This window comes from Lolium perenne, chromosome 3 (genome assembly GCF_019359855.2).
Source record: "Lolium perenne isolate Kyuss_39 chromosome 3, Kyuss_2.0, whole genome shotgun sequence".
Classification (NCBI taxonomy): domain Eukaryota; kingdom Viridiplantae; phylum Streptophyta; class Magnoliopsida; order Poales; family Poaceae; genus Lolium; species Lolium perenne.
Genome location: NC_067246.2, coordinates 290,361,713 through 290,382,699, shown reverse-complemented (window position 1 = coordinate 290,382,699; position 20,987 = coordinate 290,361,713). Strand labels below are relative to the sequence as shown.

Below are 20,987 nucleotides of genomic sequence, written 5' to 3'. Positions count from 1 at the left end.
CGATACATCGGAGACGTATCAGCATCCCCAAGCTTAGTTCTGCTCGTCCTAAAACGATAACACAGATAATTTCTGGAGTGACATGCCATCATAACCTTGATCATACTATTTGTAAAGCATATGTAGTGAATGCAGCGATCAAAACAATGTATATGACATGAGTAAACAAGTGAAACATAAAGCAAAGACTTTTCATGAATAGCACTTCAAGACAAGCATCAATAAGTCTTGCATAATAGTTAACTCATAAAGCAATAATTCAAAGTAAAGGCATTGAAGCAACACAATGGAAGATTAAGTTTCAGCGGTTGCTTTCAACTCATAACATGCATATCTCATGGATATTGTCAACATAGAGTAATATAATAAGTGCAATAAGCAAGTATGTAGGAATCAATGCACAGTTCACCCAAGTGTTTGCTTCTTGAGGTGGAGAGAAATAGGTGAACTGACTCAACAATAAAAGTAAAAGAATGGTCCTCCATAGAGGAAAAGCATCGATTGCTATATTTGTGCTAGAGCTTTGATTTTGAAAACATGAAACAATTTTGTCAACGGTAGTAATAAAGCATATGTATCATGTAAACGAATGAACTCCGGTGAGCAGATGTATAGGTACGCACGCATAGAGAGATTGACGCGTGTCTAACCCCGTTTGTTTCTCTGTGAGTATGTCAGCATTCTGAAAACCCCATCGTTGCATGTGACTATGTGAGTGTCTTGGCCTGAAAAGGAATCTCCAACAGTGAGTCATGCAAGGCAAACAAAAAACACATCGATTCCTCCAAACCAGCATGCTTTCTTAACATATCCAACGACTGCATGTACGTAATGGAGTGGGCTCCATTAGCATGTCTACATATCCATTCCAATTTTGGATACACACGGAAGAAAAGGCACCGGAGCCTGGAGGCTCATGTTTTCACCGTACTAGATTTAGATGTGCGCCTTGGCGCACGATTCCGTGAAATTTGCGCCAATTTACATTTTGTAAAACAACAATAGAAATAAGGTCAAAAAATGATGATACGTTTTGTACTAGTTTAATATCAAACGCATCAAGATAACAAAGTTCAAATTATCTATAGACATATACTTGAGAGGTAATTATAATTCTAATAGGTTCACAATAAATATGTGCTAACTCACCCAAACTTACTAACGGGCAAAAAGTATAACATAGCTAAGCGGATCAGAAAAACTCAAAGGTTAGGCAATCAAAAGTCAGTTGGCATACAGACGCCAGAGGAAACATGAAAATATGAGCAGCTACCGGTGATCCAGTCTGAGACATAACATACATCCATAACATAAATAATGTTTTAGGTACATAAGTTTTCTATGCGAAAATAAAGCCAGGCTGCGTTATGCACATAATGCTGTAAATAATAGGGGTAGAAGTTATATGCAAAAACAACACAGAAGTTAACGTTAACCAACCGTTGCATGGAGCAAAATATAGGTGCAACGATCTGAAAGGGGCAAATTGGAGATAAACAACGTCTAGGGCGGCCGGACGCCCCTCGCTCCCCTCGGTCGCCTCCTCCAGGCGACAGGGGAGCCAAAACCTAGCCCTCCTGCCACCGCCACCTAGACCCCGGCCCTCTCCCTCGTCGTCTCCCGAGGCAGCCGGCGGCGAAGCCGTCCGCCGCCGATGAAGGGGGCGGCGAGGTTCTATGCCTCTCGGGATCTCGCGCGGCCGCCTCGGAGGGAAGACGTCACGCCGGACCCGGAGGTCGTCGCCGTCCTGCGCCTCTCGCCGTGGCGTCGCGCCCTCGGCCGCCTCCTGCTGTTCGCCGCCCGTCGCGCGCGGTTGCTGCCGGCGGCGCTCAAGCGAGCGTGCGGTCGCGGTCGCGCTCAGCGAGCGGGCGACTTCACTCCGGCACCGGGGAGCAGACTCGGGATGCGGCGGCTGCGGCCTGCGGTGGTGGTGCGTGGCCTCAGGCGGGCGTCGGCGTAGTGGCGGGGGCTTTGGGCTGGGCGACGGGGTCGGCAAGCGCGGGCGCGCCGCGTTCTTCCTGCGCCTGGCGGCGCGGGCCCGGATCTGGGCCGCGCGGGCCGTGGACCTTGCGTGGTGGCGCGAGGCCCTGCTCCGGTTCTGCGCGTTGTCGCGCAAGCGCGCTGGCGGCCAGGGATCCCTCATCCCTGGCGCGGTGGAGGTGTCGGGGTCGCTGCGGCCGGCCGATCTGGGCCTTGCGGGCCCATGGCGCGGCTCCTCGACGGCGTGGTGGCTGGGGACCAGATCTTTGACGGCTCCGGTCCCGATCTGGTGCTCCGGCAGTTGTTTGCAGCAGAGTGTGGTGCTGGTTTTGGCTGCTGCGTCGGGTGTGGGCGTCTGGTGGTCGGCGGCGAGGTCACATGCTTAATGACACTATAAATAGTATGTAGAAACTTTCAAAAAAGAAGGTAGAAATTAGATAAGCATCACACTCTATGATTCAGACTTTAGTAAACAAAATAGAAGATGTTGCGAAACCAGCTCTCACATTTTGAAGAGCTAGTTTTAGATAGCTGGATATGAGGAATGAAAAACGAACTAAATTTGATAAGTAAACTCAAGAGGAGGTATCATAGAAGTACAACTGATACTGAGATGCAACCATAAGATGAACAAAAGTGAATGCAGCGACCATTAGTTCGAAAAATCAGGTTTGAAACTCCCATTAGTTGCTCTAACTGCTCTGTCCCTACATATATTTTCATACAATACTATTTAAAAAACCAAATCAGATTCAAATATTATTGTGAACTCACAGAGAAATTTAGATATGAATTAGAGCCCCTTCACTTGGAAATTCTAAAGCAACTTAAGGATTCCCACTTAAGGATTCGCACTCAACAAACAAGAATGTCTAGAGCATCATAAATGATCTACAAATATTGCACTATATAATTCCTGATGTAAAATGGACTTATTTTCTATAATCCTTTTGATTTCCAGGAGCTCATAGAAACAAAATCCTCCATCCATGACCAGAGAAAGATCATCTAGCATAGAGAAGAATTAAATTCCCCAAGCATCATATGATAAGGAGGCGTTAGGTGAAATTAAAAATATGAAACCAGCCAAGACATTCTTTCAACACGGCTCATATGATAAAAAGACCATTTTCTGAACTTTTCATAAAATAACACTTGACAGTGAAAGCGCTACCAAAGACAAAATGGTCTGTATGCCATTATGCCATACTAAATCTAGACAAAGTACAAGAGATTCTAGATAGCAACGTTGAAATTTATATAAAATTTGCTTTGCATTGTAGTTTATTAGTAACACATAAAACTGAGTTTCTTTACTGTCAGCACTAAGAGTTAACCATGGATGCATGATGAAGAGGGCCTAAACTCTTACCAATCAGTGTCAACGGCGGCTCCAGGAAATTGCTGGTGGGTATTCCCACCAGCCAAAAAAATGTTCTCAAAGCAAACAAAAACACAAGCAAATGCCTATAATTTTCACAAAGCCTAGAAAAGCACAAACAAAAGCCTATATAGGCTATATTTTCAGTTGGACAGTTATTCTAGTACAATACATAATACTAAAGTGCTTAAATCCATACAAATCGAAGTACAACAACAAATTTCAATGGAAAGAGGAAGTACCTCATGCCTCTTACAATATAACTTTGCGGGCACCCTTTTGGAAGAGATTGATGACATCCTCATCCTTCACTTGATTGAATAATTCTCTCTCAACAAATGTAACCATGCAATTGTTTAAGTAATCATCACCCATCTTGTTTCTTAGCTTATTCTAAATCAATTTGGTGCAAGTAATTTCGAATTTAGTAGACAACTATAAACATCTAAATCCTAAATCAAAATGGGGAAGAGGCAAGAGAAGAGAGGATTCGTAGTTTCGTACCTGCGAGGGCGCGAGGTTGGGCGTGGCCGCAGGCCGTAGGTCGCCGGAGAGGCGGTCGCCGCCGGTCGCCGGCTCGCCGCCCGTCGCCCTGCCCAGCCGCCGGTCGCTAGGGTTGGCTCTGCCGCTCTGTGCCTCTGTCTCGTGCGGGTCTGGGACTCTGGGTATCGATACGGAGAACGGAGGCTGGGCAACGAGGGACCTGGTCACCTGGGTCGATCGCTCGCTGGGAGGCCGGAGGGACCTGGGTCGATCGCTCGCTCGCTGGGGCTTGCTGGTTGCTGCTTGGGCCTAGTAAAAAAAAATTTGGGCCGAATTTTAATGGTATGCCTGGGCATACAGGGGCATACCCCTGGCGCCGCCCATGATCAGTGTAACTGCAACAAAGAGGCTAAATAGTTTCATACCCTGAAGGATTGAGAAGGCCATCCACCAATAGCTTAATATTCCATTACTTTCTGGATCATACAATTGGTAGACACCACAAACCGAATGGCCAATGAGGCATTGTGCATGATGAAGTGGGTGCAAAGGAGGCCGAGCTCGATCAAATAATAAGCTAAATTGACATGCCACCACACAATGATTGATACGATATATACCTGCAGGAAGAGCATGGACATGACACACATGCTAATATTATGAATTTAAGCTATATGTAACAGCAGGAATGCAAAAGTGTGATTTTAAAGCAGAATATGAATACTTGAAAATATAACCAAAAGAATTTGGTACAAAACAATAGTTTTCTGGTGACATGCAACCAAGAATCTTGTTTCCTTATCAGAACTTACATTTACTTAGAAGAACAAAAACAACCAACAGAGCAAGAGAGCAAGATTACAGCAGACTAAACTGTGCAAGAGGTTGGAACCTTAGGCAAACAGTGCTTGGGGCCGAGGGAGCCAAAGAACCAAACTCCACGGCATCTGCTTAAATCAGTGAAGAGTGAACTGATCATCGACAACGGCACAGTAAATGAAATGAGAAGCAAGCGATGAGCCGTAAGTCACATGCAAGGGTTTAGGAAGGAGGTGAACATCAGCAGAGCAACGATTGCAATTCCATCGCCAGTGGTCATCTTCTCCTGCAACAGGTGGCCAGGTTCCAAGTTAAGCTGCAGGTAGCTAGAAGCAATGCAGAGATAAATATGTATAGACAGATGCTTCAGCATAGTAATATTCAGACATCAAAACACACATGTCCATTACAGTGAATGAACAACAAACGCGCAAGGGATATAGTGTCAGCTTAAAAAGGGAAAAAAATGGTAGATTCATAAAGCAACTGCTAGACAGGAATACATGATGCTAACGGGGAGTGCTAGTAGTACTTATTCAAAGGGAAAGGTATTAATCTTCAGATATAGCATGAGAGATCCAATGTTTTTTGTTGGAGCTCTTGAAGATCTTAACGGAAAAAAAGGGGGCAGAGCACAACACACCTCCTCTAGCCGTGCTCGTCATCGAACTGCCGCCCAAATCATGGGTCGCTGCCCAAGAACCAATCTAATCCCGTGGTCCTGAACGCAGTAAGTTAAGAAAAGAAAAAGAGATAAAGGAGATAGAACACATCACACAAGCTTGGAGAGGGACATGGAGATTGGGAGAAGCTCACGTTGGCCTCATTCAGCCGTGCTCATCGTCGCTCGATGGGCGTTGCCGCCCAAACCCCAAGCTGTGTCCGTGGTCTGCGCTCGATTTCACCTCTGCCATCGTGCGTCCACCAACGGCGGCTACCATCGTCCACCTGCGGCCGCCGCCCGCTGCACCTGTCCCTGCCCATATCGGCCTAATCAAACCCTGTTGAGGCATCGAGGAGCTCGCCCGGGGAGATGTGGTGTTGGCGGCGGCTCGATCTCCAGCACCGACGCCTTGTGCATCTCCACCACCACGTACAGGCTCACGGATGAGAAGAAGAGAAAGCCAGGGAAGTGGTAACGGGAGAGCAGCAACGGGATTGAGGAGGACAACTGGGAGACGGGATTGGGAGGAGTGGAGGACGACGGGATTGGGGAGAGAGGACGTGCGACGATTGGGGGCCGGCGGCTAGGGTTTCCCGATCCCCCTTCGTCTTCTTGCCAAGGGAGAGGAGGGAGGAGCAGGAGAGACGTGGTGGGATTGGGAGAGGAGGCGAAGCGTGAGGGGATTGGGCAGCGGCGGCTAGGGTTTCTAACTTGAGCTGCCGCTTTTATATGTCACAGTGAAGAAAAACGGACGACCGAGATTCGTCGCAAGGAAGATCCGACGGGTCACGTGCGAGGATCGCTGTGAGGCCCCCTATGGGGGGCATCATATATACCTTCAGATGTACGTACGCTTCCATGACTACGTACTTGCTAGTCGTCGATGACGGCTTGGACGAGAAGCCCGTACGTGTTAGGAATAATCACGCCTGGACACGCCAGCATGGCGTCGTGTCGTACCAGTACTGGACGGCGTATTGGAGCTTACATGCGCGGGCTTGTCGTTGGTACGTGCGTGCGCTCTCACCGGAATCGTCTTTGTCGATCGTCGTCCGACCATACTCGACGGCGTATTGGAGCTGAGCCAACAGCCCGGGATCAACAGGACCGGCCGGTGGCGAGGAAGCGGAAGTATTGGGATCTATACGAGCCAGCTGACCATACATGTAGGACATGAAGAGAGCGCGAGTTTGAACCTGTGAGCTGGCCGACAACACCTGCAGTCGGCCTCCTCGATCGGCGCCATACTCTTTCTTTTCACGCGCCAAACCAGTAGCTGGGTCAAGGTTTCCTCCAAATAAATGCACTTCGCTCGCGAAAAGATCTGGGCCCCAGCCATGCTTGCATTGAACCAGTGGCCAACCCTACAAGAAAACAAAATATACTCACAAGGAGAATCACAAGGAGCAGGTCGCATACAATATCTTTCTCGTCAGGAGCACACATGATGCCAGTTCAGGTCAAAAGCAGATTTCACGCCGTTTCGTCGCTGTTAGTGATGGCATATCTTACAAGTTGCAAGCCTCATGCATAGTATACTAATAGTGCCCGCATCTTGTCCTAATTAGCTTGGACTACCAGATCATCACAATGCACATGTTTTAACCAAGTGTCACAAAGGGGTACCTCTATGCCGCCTGTACAAAGGTCTAAGGAGAAAGCTCGCATTGGATTTCTCGCTATTGATTATTCTCAACTTAGACATCCATACCGGGACAACATAGACAACAGATAATGGACTCCTCTTTTATGCATAAGCATGTAACAACAATTAATAATTTTCTCATATGAGATTGAGGATGTATGTCCAAAACTGAAACTTCCACCATGGATCATGGCTTTAGTTAGCGGCCCAATGTTCTTCTCTAACAATATGCATGCTTAACCATAAGGTGGTAGATCTCTCTTACTTCAGACAAGACGGACATGCATAGCAACTCACATGATATTCAACAAAGAATAGTTGATGGCGTCCCCAGAAACATGGTTATCGCACAACAAACAACTTAATAAGAGATAAAGTGCATAAGTACATATTCAATACCACAATAGTTTTTAAGCTATTTGTCCCATGAGCTATATATTGCAAAGGTGAATGATGGAATTTAAAGGTAGCACTCAAGAAATTTACTTTGGAATGGCGGAGAAATACCATGTAGTAGGTAGGTATGGTGGACACAAATGGCATAGTGGTTGGCTCAAGTATTTTGGATGCATGAGAAGTATTCCCTCTCGATACAAGGCTTAGGCTAGCAAGGTTATTTTGAAACAAACACAAGGATGAACCGGTGCAGCAAAACTCACATAAAAGACATATTGTAAACATTATAAGACTCTACACCGTCTTCCTTGTTGTTCAAACTCAATACTAGAAATTATCTAGACCTTAGAGACACCAAATATGCAAACCAAATTTTAGCATGCTCTATGTATTTCTTCATTAATAAGTGCAAAGTATATGATGCAAGAGCTTAAGCATGAGCACAACAATTGCCAAGTATCACATTACCCAAGACATTATAGCAATTACTACATGTAGCATTTTCCAATTCCAACCATATAACAATTTAACGAAGAGGAAACTTCGCCATGAATATTATGAGCTAAGAACACATGTGTTCATACGAACCAGCGGAGCGTGTCTCTCTCCCACAAAAGCATTTATTCAAACAAAAACAAAAACAAAAGCACACAGACGCTCCAAGTAAAGTACATAAGATGTGACCGAATAAAAATATAGTTTCAAGAGAAGGAACCTGATAATTTGTCGATGAAGAAGGAGATGCCTTGGGCATCCCCAAGCTTAGACGCTTGAGTCTTCTTGATATATGCAGGGGTGAACCACCGGGGCATCCCCAAGCTTAGAGCTTTCACTCTTCTTGATCATAGTATATCATCCTCCTCTCTTGACCCTTGAAAACTTCCTTCACACCAAACTTCTCATAAACTTCATTAGAGGGGTTAGTACATAATCAAAAACTCACATGTTCAGAGGTGACACAATAATTCTTAACACTTATGGACATTGCTCAAAGCTACTGGAAGGTAATGGAACAAAGAAATCCACCCAACACAGCGAAAGAAGCAATGCGAAATAAAAGGCAGAATCTGTCAAAACAGAACAGTCCGTAAAGACGAATTTCTAATAAATACTTCCGTTGCTCAGATCAGAAAACTCAAAACTAATGAAAGTTGTGTACATATCTGAGGAACACGCACGTAAATTGGCATATTTTTCTGATTTTTCTACAGAGAAAACAGCCCAGATTCGTGACAGATAGAAATCTGTTTCTGCGCAGAAATCCAAATCTAGTATCAACCTTCGATTAGAGGCTTCACTTGGCACAACAAAACACAAAACTAAGATAAGGAGAGGTTGCTACAGTAGTAGACAACTTCCAAGACACAAATATAAAACAAAGTAATGTAGCAAAATAACTCATGGTTTATCTCCCAAGAAGTTCTTTCTTTATAGCCATTAAGATGGGCTCAGCAGTTTTAATAATCCATTTGCGGGAAATAGTATTTGAAGCAAAAGAGAGCTTCAAGAGGCAAATTCAAAACAAATTTAAGTCTAACATGCTTCCTATGAAGAGGAATCTTGTACACAAATGAATTCATAAAGAACAAAGTGACAAGCATAAGAGGATAAAACACGAGTAACTTCAAGATTCTCAACATAAAGAGGGGAAACTTAATCTTTACTATTAAATTCGGATCAGTCGTTCGTACGTGTACGTCGCACAGCACCACCGATCGATCTCACGCACCATCGACCGAATGGGCCAAGCGGGCCAGGCCCAAACAAAACTACCGAAGCAAAGTGGACAAGTCCATCTTATCCTCCCTTCTTCCCCAAATTTGGCCTCCACCCTTCGTTCCTCCATATGCTGCCATGAGCGCGACGCCTGAGACCTCGAGCGCGCCGACCAGTCCGACGCGCCGCCGTCGAGGACGAAGGAGTTAGCCGCGCCGGGGCGCCACCGATCCCTGTCCTCGTGCCTGCATGAGAGAGGAGGAGGATGGGACGAGCCAGCTCTTCCTCCCGATCATGGACGGGGAGGAGGCTGATTTGCTCTTCCTTTGCCCCCGATCTGATCTGATCTTACTTTCTTATACTGGGAACATTAGCACATGCTTACCTTGGATCTTGATTTGGTCATAAATTTCTGATTTTTCTTGTTCAATATATACGTACTCTCCATTAGGCATATCTGTAGTTCTGTACTAATTTGATATGATTATATGGACTAATTCATTCTATGGAAGCGAAGTGGGATTGAGTGTTTTGTTTTTATTCTGATGTATGCCGATGGAAGCGAAGTGGAATTCAGTGTATGTTTTCCTTGATTTTGGAATAATTTCCTGTTTGTTGCAAAATTTGGAAAAAATATAGCCTAATTATTGAATCGGTAAATGTAGTGCATGACAGATATACAAGGAAAAGCAGAACTTATTTTGTATATAAAATAAAAGGACTTCCTGACTAAAAATGAATCTAAAGCAGGGTGTTATGTGAAATGTGTCCGTTACCCCCACATATATTTAGAGATTGATTTCGGCAAACAAACGGATCGGGAAGAAAGCGCTATAAAATTCAGATCATGAAAGAAAATGTCACGGACGCCATTGAGGTGAAGCTCGTGTCGGTAAAGCCGCCAGGGAACGGGTCGTGGGAGGCAAGGTACGTCCTGGCGCTCCACCAGGAGGTGTTGGCGTTGGAGCTCACGGTGACAAACGCAAACACCACATCATCGTCGGTGGCACTGTCTGGCGCCGTCTCCAACAACCTTAGCGTGAGCACCACGGAGGACGCCACGTAAGCCGTGGGGCTCCACAGGTCGGGCTACCATAGCATTGAGTCCACGCCGTCGAAGTCCAGCATCGTCCACCCTGCCGGACAGCGGGAGACCGGACAACCACACCTGGTCAACAAGGGTTTGTCATGCTCCTGACCGACTGCATCGCAACACTGGTGGCATACGAGTCAGACGGCGAGGAGACTACAAGCAGCTGTATCGGATTAACAATCACGCTTAGTTAGAATTCACCTTCATCGACAATATAAGACGATAAATCTTTAGGACATCATTGCAATGAGTGCAACCAAAAATCAAAGTTTTCAACTGATCTAAAATTTACAGTTCTTATAGAATATTTGTATCATTAATTTCTGATATATCACTAAGCTTTATAAGAAATAACATATTCAAAAGCTATTTAAGAAAATATGCTTTAGTTATTTACGTTTTTCGTTTGTGCCTCATATTTCTGAAAAAGGCCATGTTTATATGTACTGAAGTTTGTGGTGCTGGATCCTGGAAATACATGTCAAGGGGCTCACTGTATTTGCAAACCAAACGTGTAGACATAAGCTGTCGATGAAGATGATGATGGCTCTGCATAGACTTGTCACATGCACCGTTCGTACATACATAGCAAGAAAGTGTATGTGAATCCACTCCGTTTTGTTTTTTCTTTTCTAAAAACCTACACTGTGGTATTGCTGTTCTGAATTGAACATGGGATGCCTCAAGTGTCTTATTAAGTGATAGCTTTTTTTTTCATTTTTGCTTTCGCAGCAACGCGCGGGCATAGTGCTAGTATTATTAAGATGCATACGACCATATTTCCCTCTCTCATAATAACTTTCAGTAGCATCATTGATGAAATCCACAATATACCCATCACTTAAAACATTCTTATCATGGTTCATATGCATAGAAGTATCATTAAATTTGGCATAAGAAGAGTTATTCTCATTAATAGTAATCGGAGCAAGATTATTATCAAGAATTTGAACATGGTAAACAAGTTGCATATTAAAAGAATTGTTTTTGGTAATCCAATCATGACTATGAAAAGTTTCATAAGGATAATTATAACCTATATCATAGCATTCTTTATAATAATCATCAAAGATCGGAGGCACAGTGTCATCATAAGAAATAGAATAGTTATCTTTCACAGTCGGTTTATCTATGACCATACCATCATTGTTATTAGAAGGAGATGTATCAAACACATAATGATCAGTAGCAAAAGGATTTTCAAACACCTCTTCCCCAAGCTTACAGCTTTCTATATTATTATGGGAGGAAGCATGGATAGCACTGACACTATGGCAATTATTATCATCATTTTCAGAATTAGTTTCCCAGAGATTTGCAATATCAAAAGTAGTGTGCTCATTCAAATCATGATCTCTAATGTATGTAAAGGGCATAGGAAGATCATCATATTTAGATTCATTATCACAACAATCATTAGGAGCAACATACTTACGGTTACTTAGCGTTATCTCATTCACGCGGGGATACGCCGTTACCTCTTTCTTTTTACTCTCCTTCTTCTTCTTCTTCTTCTTCTTCTTCTTCTTCTTCTTCTTCGTTCCCTTCTTCTTCTTCTTCACTTCCTTCTCCTCATTTCCTTCTTTAGGGGGAAGAGGCTTGAAGGGTGGCTTGTCTGCATAACCTGATTTACTTTTAGAAACAATAGAAGAAACTTGGGAGGATTCCTCCTTTTCATTAATTAGTTCAAAACACATGGCGGTCCTATCATATTTTGGCAAGGTGTCATCTTCTAAAATATTTTGTATGTAAGTATTTGTATGGCTATTATCAATGCAATAAGAAAAACACCCATGCAGGACATCATCAATATCAAGATCACTCATATGTAACAAAGAGATTTTTCTCGACAGTTCTTCACACCCCAAAAATAAAGTAAGTTCATCATGCTGATTAGGAGTAATTTCATCATCACAATACAAATTTGCAGCACTCATTGGGTTCAAATTATCATCGGAGGAGCATTGAAAATTAAAATGACCCACTTCATGGCAAACTTCACAAATAAAAGGATAGAGGGCACAAACCTTTTTACCAAGATCATCTAGAGCCCTAAACCACTTTCTAGTTTTTTCATTAATGTGATGGATGCAATATTCATCTTTGACTTGATTAATTCCACAAGGTCTATGCATTCCACAAAAATTAACATGCTTATAGGAAATAGCACTCTTAGGAGTTTGAGCATGCTTATGGCAATAATTAACAACAATTTCATTCTTCATGCAAGCCTCTTTAAAAGGTTCATGATACTTATCAAAATTCTTCCTAGGCAATTCAAAATGAGAAGCAAAGGCTTTATAAAGATTTGCAGCAACTTGAGAGTCAAGACCATAAGTAGCACTCATATTTCGAAATTTATCGGTATCCATAAAAGCTTCAATGCATTCATAATCATAATTTATACCTGACTCTTTACCTTTGTCGTTCTCCCATCCTTCAGCGTTGTCCTCAATCCGATCAAGAAGATCCCACCTAGCTTCAACCTCCTTGCTTGTGAAAGATCCCTCCGAACACGCGTCCAGATAGTCCTTGTGTTGTCCTGAAAGTCTCGCATAAAAATTGTTAACAATAACATTACGGGGGAGCTCATGAATGGGACATTTGAGCATTAGTGACTTTAGTCTCCCCCACGCTTGAGAAATACTCTCTCCATCACGAGGATAAAAGTTATAAATATAATTCCTATCAATATGCACTTCATGAGGAGGATAAAATTTAGAATAAAACCGGGGCACAATATCATTCCATTCAAGAGAATCCCCATTATCCAGTAATTTATACCAATGCGCCGCTTTACCAGACAGCGATATAGAGAATAGTTTCTTCCTCACTTCATCCATAGCAATACCTGCACACTTGAATAAACCGCATAATTCATGCAAGAACAATAAATGATCTCCAGGGTGGACAGTTCCATCCCCTGTATAACGGTTATCCATAACGCGTTCAATAATTTGCATAGGTATTTTATACGGAATACTTTCGGCAGGTGGATTTAAAATATCAGAAGCATCATTAGAGTTATCGCATATGGGAGATAAAGCATTATCAGAGCAAAATATTTCTTCCAAAGCTGAGGAGCAAAAAAGATTATTTTTATATAAACTAGCTTCCCCAAGCTTAGACTTATCCATAGTATTAGCAGTAATTGCATTCATACTAATAACATCACTACTAGCATGCAAATAAGGTTCCGTAGGTTTTTTAATTTTTGCATCAAACAATTCTAAATCAGGAAAAAGACTAAAAAGCTCACCAATTTGTTTGTTGTTTTCCATTATGCCTAACTAGTGTAAACAAGAAACAAAAAGTTGCAATTGCAGGATCTAAAGGAAATAGCTTCGAGTACTTACAATGGCGGAAAATAGCTTGGTAGCCGAGGTCCGGAGTGTGAGTACCTTTTACCTTTCCTCCCAAACAACGGCGCTTTAAAAGTAGCTTGATGTCTACGTTCCCCCTCCTTTCCTGTAGACAGTGTTGGGCCTCCAAGAGCAGAGGTTTGTAGAACAGCAGCAAGTTTTCCCTTAAGTGGATCACCCAAGGTTTATCGAACTCAGGGAGGAAGAGGTCAAAGATATCCCTCTCATGCAACCCTGCAACCACAAAGCAAGAAGTCTCTTGTGTCCCCAACACACCTAATAGGTGCACTAGTTCGGCGAAGAGATAGTGAAATACAGGTGGTATGAATAAGTATGAGCAGTAGCAACGGTGCCAGAAAATAGCTTGCTGGCGTGTAGTTGATGGTGGTAGTATTGCAGCAGTAGTAACGCAGTAAAATAGTAAACAAGCAGCGATAGCAGTATTTAGGAACAAGGCCTAGGGATTACACTTTCACTAGTGGACACTCTCAACATTGATCACATAACGGAATAGATAAATGCATACTCTACACTTTTGTTGGATGATGAACACATTGCGTAGGATTACACGAACCCTCAATGCCGGAGTTAACAAGCTCCACAATTACTGTTCATATTTTAGTAACCTTATAGTGTAAGATAGATCAAAAGACTAAACCAAGTACTAACATAGCATGCACACTGTCACCTTCATGCATATGTAGGAGGAATAGATCACATCAATATTATCATAGCAATAGTTAACTTCGCAATCTACAAGAGATCATGATCATAGCATAAACCAAGTACTAACACGGTGCACACACTGTCACCTTTACACACGTGCAGGAGGAATAGAACTACTTTAATAACTTTGCTAGAGTAGCACATAGATAAATTGTGATACAAACTCATATGAATCTCAATCATGTAAAGCAGCTCATGAGATCATTGTATTGAAGTACATGGGAGAGATGAACCACATAGCTACCGGTACAGCCCCGAGCCTCGATGGAGAACTACTCCCTCCTCATGGGAGCAGCAGCGGTGATGAAGATGGCGGTGGAGATGGCAGCGGTGTCGATGGAGAAGCCTTCCGGGGGCACTTCCCCGCTCCGGCAGCGTGCCGGAACAGAGACTCCTGTCCCCCAGATCTTGGCCTCGCGATGGCGGCGGCTCTGGAAGGTTTCTGTGGTTTTCGTCGAACGTATCAGGGTTTTCGATCCAGGGGCTTTATATAGGCGAAGAGGCGGCGCAGGAGGGTCGAAGGGGCGACGACACCATAGGGCGGCGTGGCCAGGGCCTGGGCCGCGCCGGCCTATGGTCTGGGGGCCCAGTGCCCCCCCTCTGGTCCTTCCCGGTGTTCGGATGCTTCCGGTGAAAATAGGAACCTGGGCGTTGATTTCGTCCGATTCCGAGAATATTTCGTTACTAGGATTTCTGAAACCAAAAACAGCAGAAAACAGGAACTGGCACTTCGGCATCTTGTTAATAGGTTAGTTCCAGAAAATGCACGAATATGACATAAAGTGTGCATAAAACATGTAGATAACATCAATAATGTGGCATGGAACATAAGAAATTATCGATACGTCGGAGACGTATCACTCGCTGCAATTGTTACTCTCGCACTTTACTTACTCGTACTTTATTCATCTGTTACATCAAAACCCCCTGAATACTTGTCTGTGAGCATTTACAGTGAATCCTTCATCGAAACTGCTTGTCAACACCTTCTGCTCCTCGTTGGGATCGACATTCTTACTTATCGAAGATACTACGATACACCCCCTATACTTGTGGGTCATCAAGACTATTTTCTGGCGCCGTTGCCGGGGAGTGAAGCGCTATTGGTAAGTGGAATTGGTAAGGGAAATTTCTACTGTTTGTGCTGATTTTATTTCTGCCTGCTGCCATAATTCATTATGGAGAGATCTTCTCTTGAGTGTTTATTTGGGAAATCTACTACTACTGCAAAGGTAGTGGATGAGGCGCCAGGTGAGGAAGAGATACCATACAAAATACCTATGAAAATTATTGAACGTGTAGTGGATAACCGTTATACAGGGGATGGAACTGTCCACCCTGGAGATCATTTACTGTTCTTACATGAATTATGCGGTTTATTCAAGTGTGCAGGTATTGCTATGGATGAAGTGAGGAAGAAACTATTCTCTATATCGCTGTCTGGTAAAGCGGCGCATTGGTATAAATTACTGGATAATGGGGATTCTCTTGAATGGAATGATATTGTGCCCCTGTTTTATTCTAAGTTCTATCCTCCAAGTGAAATTCATAAGGATCGGAACCGTATATATAATTTTTGGCCTCATGATGGAGAGAGTATTGCCCAAGCGTGGGGGAGATTGAAGTCTTTAATGCTCAAATGCCCCATTCATGAGCTTCCTGGTAATGTTATTATTGATAATTTCTATGCAAGACTTTCTTTTGAAGACAAGACCTTGCTGGATACTTCTTGTTCTGGATCATTTACGCGCAACAAAGAAGAGTTTAAAAGGGACCTTCTCAATCGGATCCAGGAAAATACTGAAGGATGGGGGAACGACAAAGATAGAGAATCAGGTATAAATTATGATTACAAATGCATTGAAGCTTTTATGGATACTGATAAATTTCGTAATATGAGTGCTACTTATGGTCTTGATTCTCAAGTTGCTGCAAATCTTTATAAAGCTTTTGCCTCTCATTATGAATTGCCTAAGAAGAATTTTGATAAGTTTCATGAACCGTATAAAGATAAAATTGATTCATCTATAAATAAATGTGTTGTAGTTGAAACTGTGGATCATGTTATTCCTGAAGCTTATATTGAAAAAACTCCTTTCCCTACTAAAATGAAGGAGTACTCTGTTATAAATAGTGCGGTTCATAAAAGTGAAAAGAAACCTATAGAACCTGAAGAACAAATAAAAGTTGAACCCGCTGTTGCAATAGTTAAAGATCTTGTGACTGAAAATGTGGAGGATGGTCATATTATTTTCTGTGAAGATGCTTCTAATATTGTTTCACATCCTAATAAACCCAAGCAAGCTAGTGTTCCTATGCTATCTGTTAGAATTGGTGATCATTGTTATTATGGTTTATGTGATATGGGTGCAAGTGTTAGTGCTATTCCTTATGAGCTTTACACGGAGATTATGCACGAAATTGGTTCTTGTGAACTTGAGGATATTGATGTGGTTATTCAGCTAGCTAATAGAGAAACTATCTCTCCAATTGGTATTGTTCGAGATGTGGAAGTTTTATGCGGTAAGATTAAATATCCTGCTGACTTTTTGGTACTTGGTTCTGCTGCTAGTGAATATTGTCCTATCATTTTTGGTAGACCTTTTCTAAACACTTGTGGAGCTATTATAGATTGCAAGAAAGAGAAAATTTTGAATAAATTTGCTGGTGAATCTTATGAGTTTAACTTCTCTAAATTTACCAAAACTCCTTATAAAGCTGATTTGCCTAATAATGATTTTAGAGTTGAACAGTGTGCATCTATTGCTCTTGCTCCTAATAATCCTTTGCAGCAACATTTGGAGAATAGTGAGAGTGAATTTTTTAGGGAAGAAAGAAATGAGCTTGATGAAATTTTTCTCCGTCAACCTATTCTTAAGCATGATTTACCGGTAGAAGATCTGGGTACAACACCGCCACCGAAGGAAGATCCTATCTTTGATTTAAAACCATTACCTGATAATCTTAAATATGCTCATATTGATGATAAGAAAATATATCCTGTTATTATTAGTTCTAAGCTTACAGAGTTTGAAGAAGAAAGGTTATTGGAAATATTGAAGAAACGCCGAGATGCTATTGGCTACACTCTTGATGACTTGAAGGGGATTTCTCCCTCTATTTGCCAACACGCCATTAATATGGAAGATGATGCAAAGCCTGTTGTTGAACCTCAGCGTCGTTTAATTCCTAAGATGAAGGATGTGGTAAGAAATGAGGTATTAAGACTTCTTGAAGCTGGTATTATATATCCTATTGCTGATAGTAGATGGGTCAGTCCTGTGCATTGTGTTCCTAAAAAAGGAGGAATGACTGTTGTGCCTAATGATAATGATGAGCTCATACCTCAAAGAGTAGTTGTAGGTTATAGAATGTGCATTGATTTTCGTAAAGTTAATAAAGTTACTAAGAAAGATCATTATCCTTTGCCTTTTATTGATCAAATGTTAGAAAGGTTATCGAAAAATACTCATTTTTGCTTTCTTGATGGTTATTCTGGGTTTTCACAAATTGCTGTTAAAACTAAGGATCAAGAGAAAACCACTTTCACTTGTCCCTATGGAACCTATGCTTATAGACGTATGCCTTTTGGTTTATGTAATGCTCCTGCTACTTTTCAAAGATGCATGTCTGCTATTTTTCATGGCTTTTGCGAGAGTATTGTAGAGGTATTCATGGATGATTTTTCTGTCTATGGGAATTCTTTTGATAATTGTTTGCTGAACCTTGATAAAGTTTTGCAGAGATGTGAAGAAACTAACCTTGTTCTTAATTGGGAGAAATGCCACTTTATGGTTAATGAAGGAATTGTATTGGGACATAAAATTTCCGAGAGAGGTATTGAAGTTGATAGAGCTAAATTGAAGCAATTGAGAAGATGCCCTATCCTAGGGATGTTAAAGGTATTCGTAGTGTTCTTGGTCATGCTGGGTTTTATAGGAGGTTTATTAAAGACTTCTCTAAGATTTCAAAGCCTCTTACTAATCTTCTTCAAAAAGATGTACCTTTTGTTTTTGATGATGATTGTAAGGAAGCTTTTGAAACTCTAAAGAAAGCCTTAACAACTGCTCCTATAGTTGAACCTCCTGATTGGAACTTACCATTTGAAATTATGTGTGATGCTAGTGATTTTGCTGTAGGCGCTGTTCTTGGACAACGAGTAAATAAAAAATTGAATGTTATTCATTATGCTAGTAAAACTCTTGATGCTGCTCAAAGAAATTATGCTACTACTGAAAAAGAATTGTTAGCTGTAGTCTTTGCCTGTGATAAGTTTAGATCTTATATTGTTGATTCAAAAGTTACTATTCATACTGATCATGCTGCAATCAGATACCTTATGCAAAAGAAAGATGCTAAGCCAAGGCTTATTAGATGGGTGCTTCTGTTGCAAGAATTTGATTTACATATTATAGATAGGAAAGGTGCTGATAATCCTGTTGCTGATAATTTGTCTAGATTGGAAAATATTTCTTATGATCCTGTTCCTGTCAATGATAGTTTTCCAAATGAACAATTGGCTGTAATAAAGGTGAGCTCGCGAGACAGTCCTTGGTATGCTGATTATGCTAACTTTATTGTTTCCAAGTACTTGCCTCCGACCTTTTCAGCTCAGCAAAGGAGGAAATTCTTTTATGACTTGAGGCATTATTTCTGGGATGACCCACACTTATATAAAGAAGGAGCGGATGGTATTCTGCGAAGATGTGTTCCCGAATATGAACAGCAGGAGATATTGAGTAAATGTCATGGGAGTGCTTATGGAGGACATCACGCCGGAGATAGAACCGCGCAAAAGGTTCTACAATCAGGTTTTTATTGGCCAACTCTCTTCAAAGATGCAAGGAAGTTTATTTTATCTTGTGATGAATGCCAAAGGGTTGGTAATATCTCCAGACGCAATGAAATGCCTATGAATTATACTCTTGTTATTGAACCGTTCGACTGTTGGGGATTTGACTTCATGGGACCTTTTCCCTCTTCAGAAGGTAACACTCATATACTTGTTGCTGTTGATTATGTTACTAAATGGGTGGAAGCCATACCTACAAAAAGTGCTGATGGTGAGACCTCTTTAAGAATGCTTTTAGATATTATTTTTCCTCGATTTGGAGTTCCTAGATATATTATGACTGATGGAGGTTCTCATTTTATTCATGGTGGTTTTAGAAAAACTCTTGCTAAATATGGCATTAATCATAGAATTGCTTCCGCTTATCATCCTCAAACTAGTGGGCAAGTAGAACTATCAAATAGAGAAATTAAATCTATCTTGCAAAAGACTGTTAATAAAACTAGAAAGAATTGGGCTAGTAAATTGAAGGAAGCACTATGGGCTTATAGAACTGCTTATAAAAATCCCATGGGAATGTCACCTTATAAAATGGTTTATGGAAAAGCTTGTCATTTACCTTTAGAACTAGAGCACAAAGCTTATTGGGCTGTTAGAGAATTAAATAAAGATCCTAAACTAGCTGGTAATAAGAGGTTGCTGCAATTGAGTTCCCTAGATGAATGGAGAAGTGAAGCTTACGAAAATGCTAAACTCTTTAAAGAGAAAGTTAAAAAATGGCATGATAGAAGGATTATCAAAAGAGAATTTAATATTAGGGATAAAGTCCTATTGTATCGGTCTCGTCTCAGATTCTTTGCAGCGAAATTACTCTCGAAATGGGAAGGACCATATGTTGTTGAGGAGGTGTATCGTTCAGGAGCAATAAAAATTAGCTCTCTCCAAGGCAATGTCACACAAGTGGTAAATGGACAAAGACTCAAGCATTATATCTCAGGTGATTCTTACAATGTAGATGTTGATGTTATTCGAGTGGAAACACCGGAGGCTTTCATCAAAGGACAAATTGACAGTCCGCCAGAACTCGACTTTGAATAGGTAACAGTACTGGTAATAAAAAGTTCGCGATTTACTTTCCGAACAATGTTTTTGCTGTTTTTGGAAAATATGAAAAATTACGAGATCGAAACGGAGTGGAGGAGACGCACGAGGGCGTGCCCCCATAGGCCGGCGCGGGCCCCAGCCAGGCCGCGCCGCCCTATGAGCTGGCCGCCTCGTCGCCTCTTTCCGACTCTGGTTCGACCTGGTACTTTCCTAATGACATAAAAATTTATTCTATATAATCCCCCGGACCCCTGGAGGTCCGTAGATCATTTTCTCGACGTGTTTTGTTTTGAGCTGTTTCTGCCAGGATCTGTCTTTGATCTAAAGCACCATGGCCTCCGACAACAAGGGCAAAGGGCCTTCGAAGGAAGAAGTGAAAAGGGTGTCGTCAAAACAAGAGCAACAAGCTGTTGGGAGCAAGCAAATCTTCGTGGGATCTGTTGACACTCGACGTTCTTTCTCTCATAACTTGCAGGGACCCTTACCATCTGCTCTTGGCCTCGACTCTTTCCCTGTGCTGGAAGAAGCTCTGCGGACTACTGATGAGTTTTGTGGTCAATATCGGGCATTAAGAAGAGAAGTGGAGATACTCCAGGAGGAGAATTACCGACTCCGTAGAATGCTGGAATATTACTCGATACCCATCACAAGGTCGCCGCCGCCAACTTCAGATAACAATGAATTTCTTCGAGTCTTAGTGCAGAGTTGCCAAGCTGAGAAGCTGAAGCTGAAGGAGATCTGTAAGAAGCGCGGGAGGAATTCATCACCACCATCGCCGAAGGAGTAATTCATCATCGGTATTGGCATCCCCTTGGTTTGTTCCAAG

The 20,987-nt window shown here is 42.1% G+C and overlaps 1 long non-coding RNA gene across 3 annotated transcripts; it reads right to left on the bottom strand.

Moving 5' to 3' along the window:
• Positions 1-1,286: 1,286 nt before the first annotated feature.
• On the bottom strand, positions 1,287-6,126 carry LOC127345205 (uncharacterized). 3 transcript variants are annotated; one of them, XR_007878492.2, is made up of 5 exons: positions 5,480-6,126; positions 5,307-5,384; positions 4,719-4,949; positions 4,270-4,464; positions 1,287-2,391 (listed from the first exon to the last, which is right to left on the bottom strand). It is a non-coding gene; the product is annotated as an uncharacterized lncRNA (long non-coding RNA). The 3 variants fall into 3 exon arrangements; XR_007878491.2 differs by having other exon boundaries at positions 4,737-4,949; positions 5,480-6,124; XR_011756125.1 differs by having other exon boundaries at positions 1,287-2,335; positions 4,737-4,949; positions 5,480-6,124.
• Positions 6,127-20,987: the final 14,861 nt, after the last annotated feature.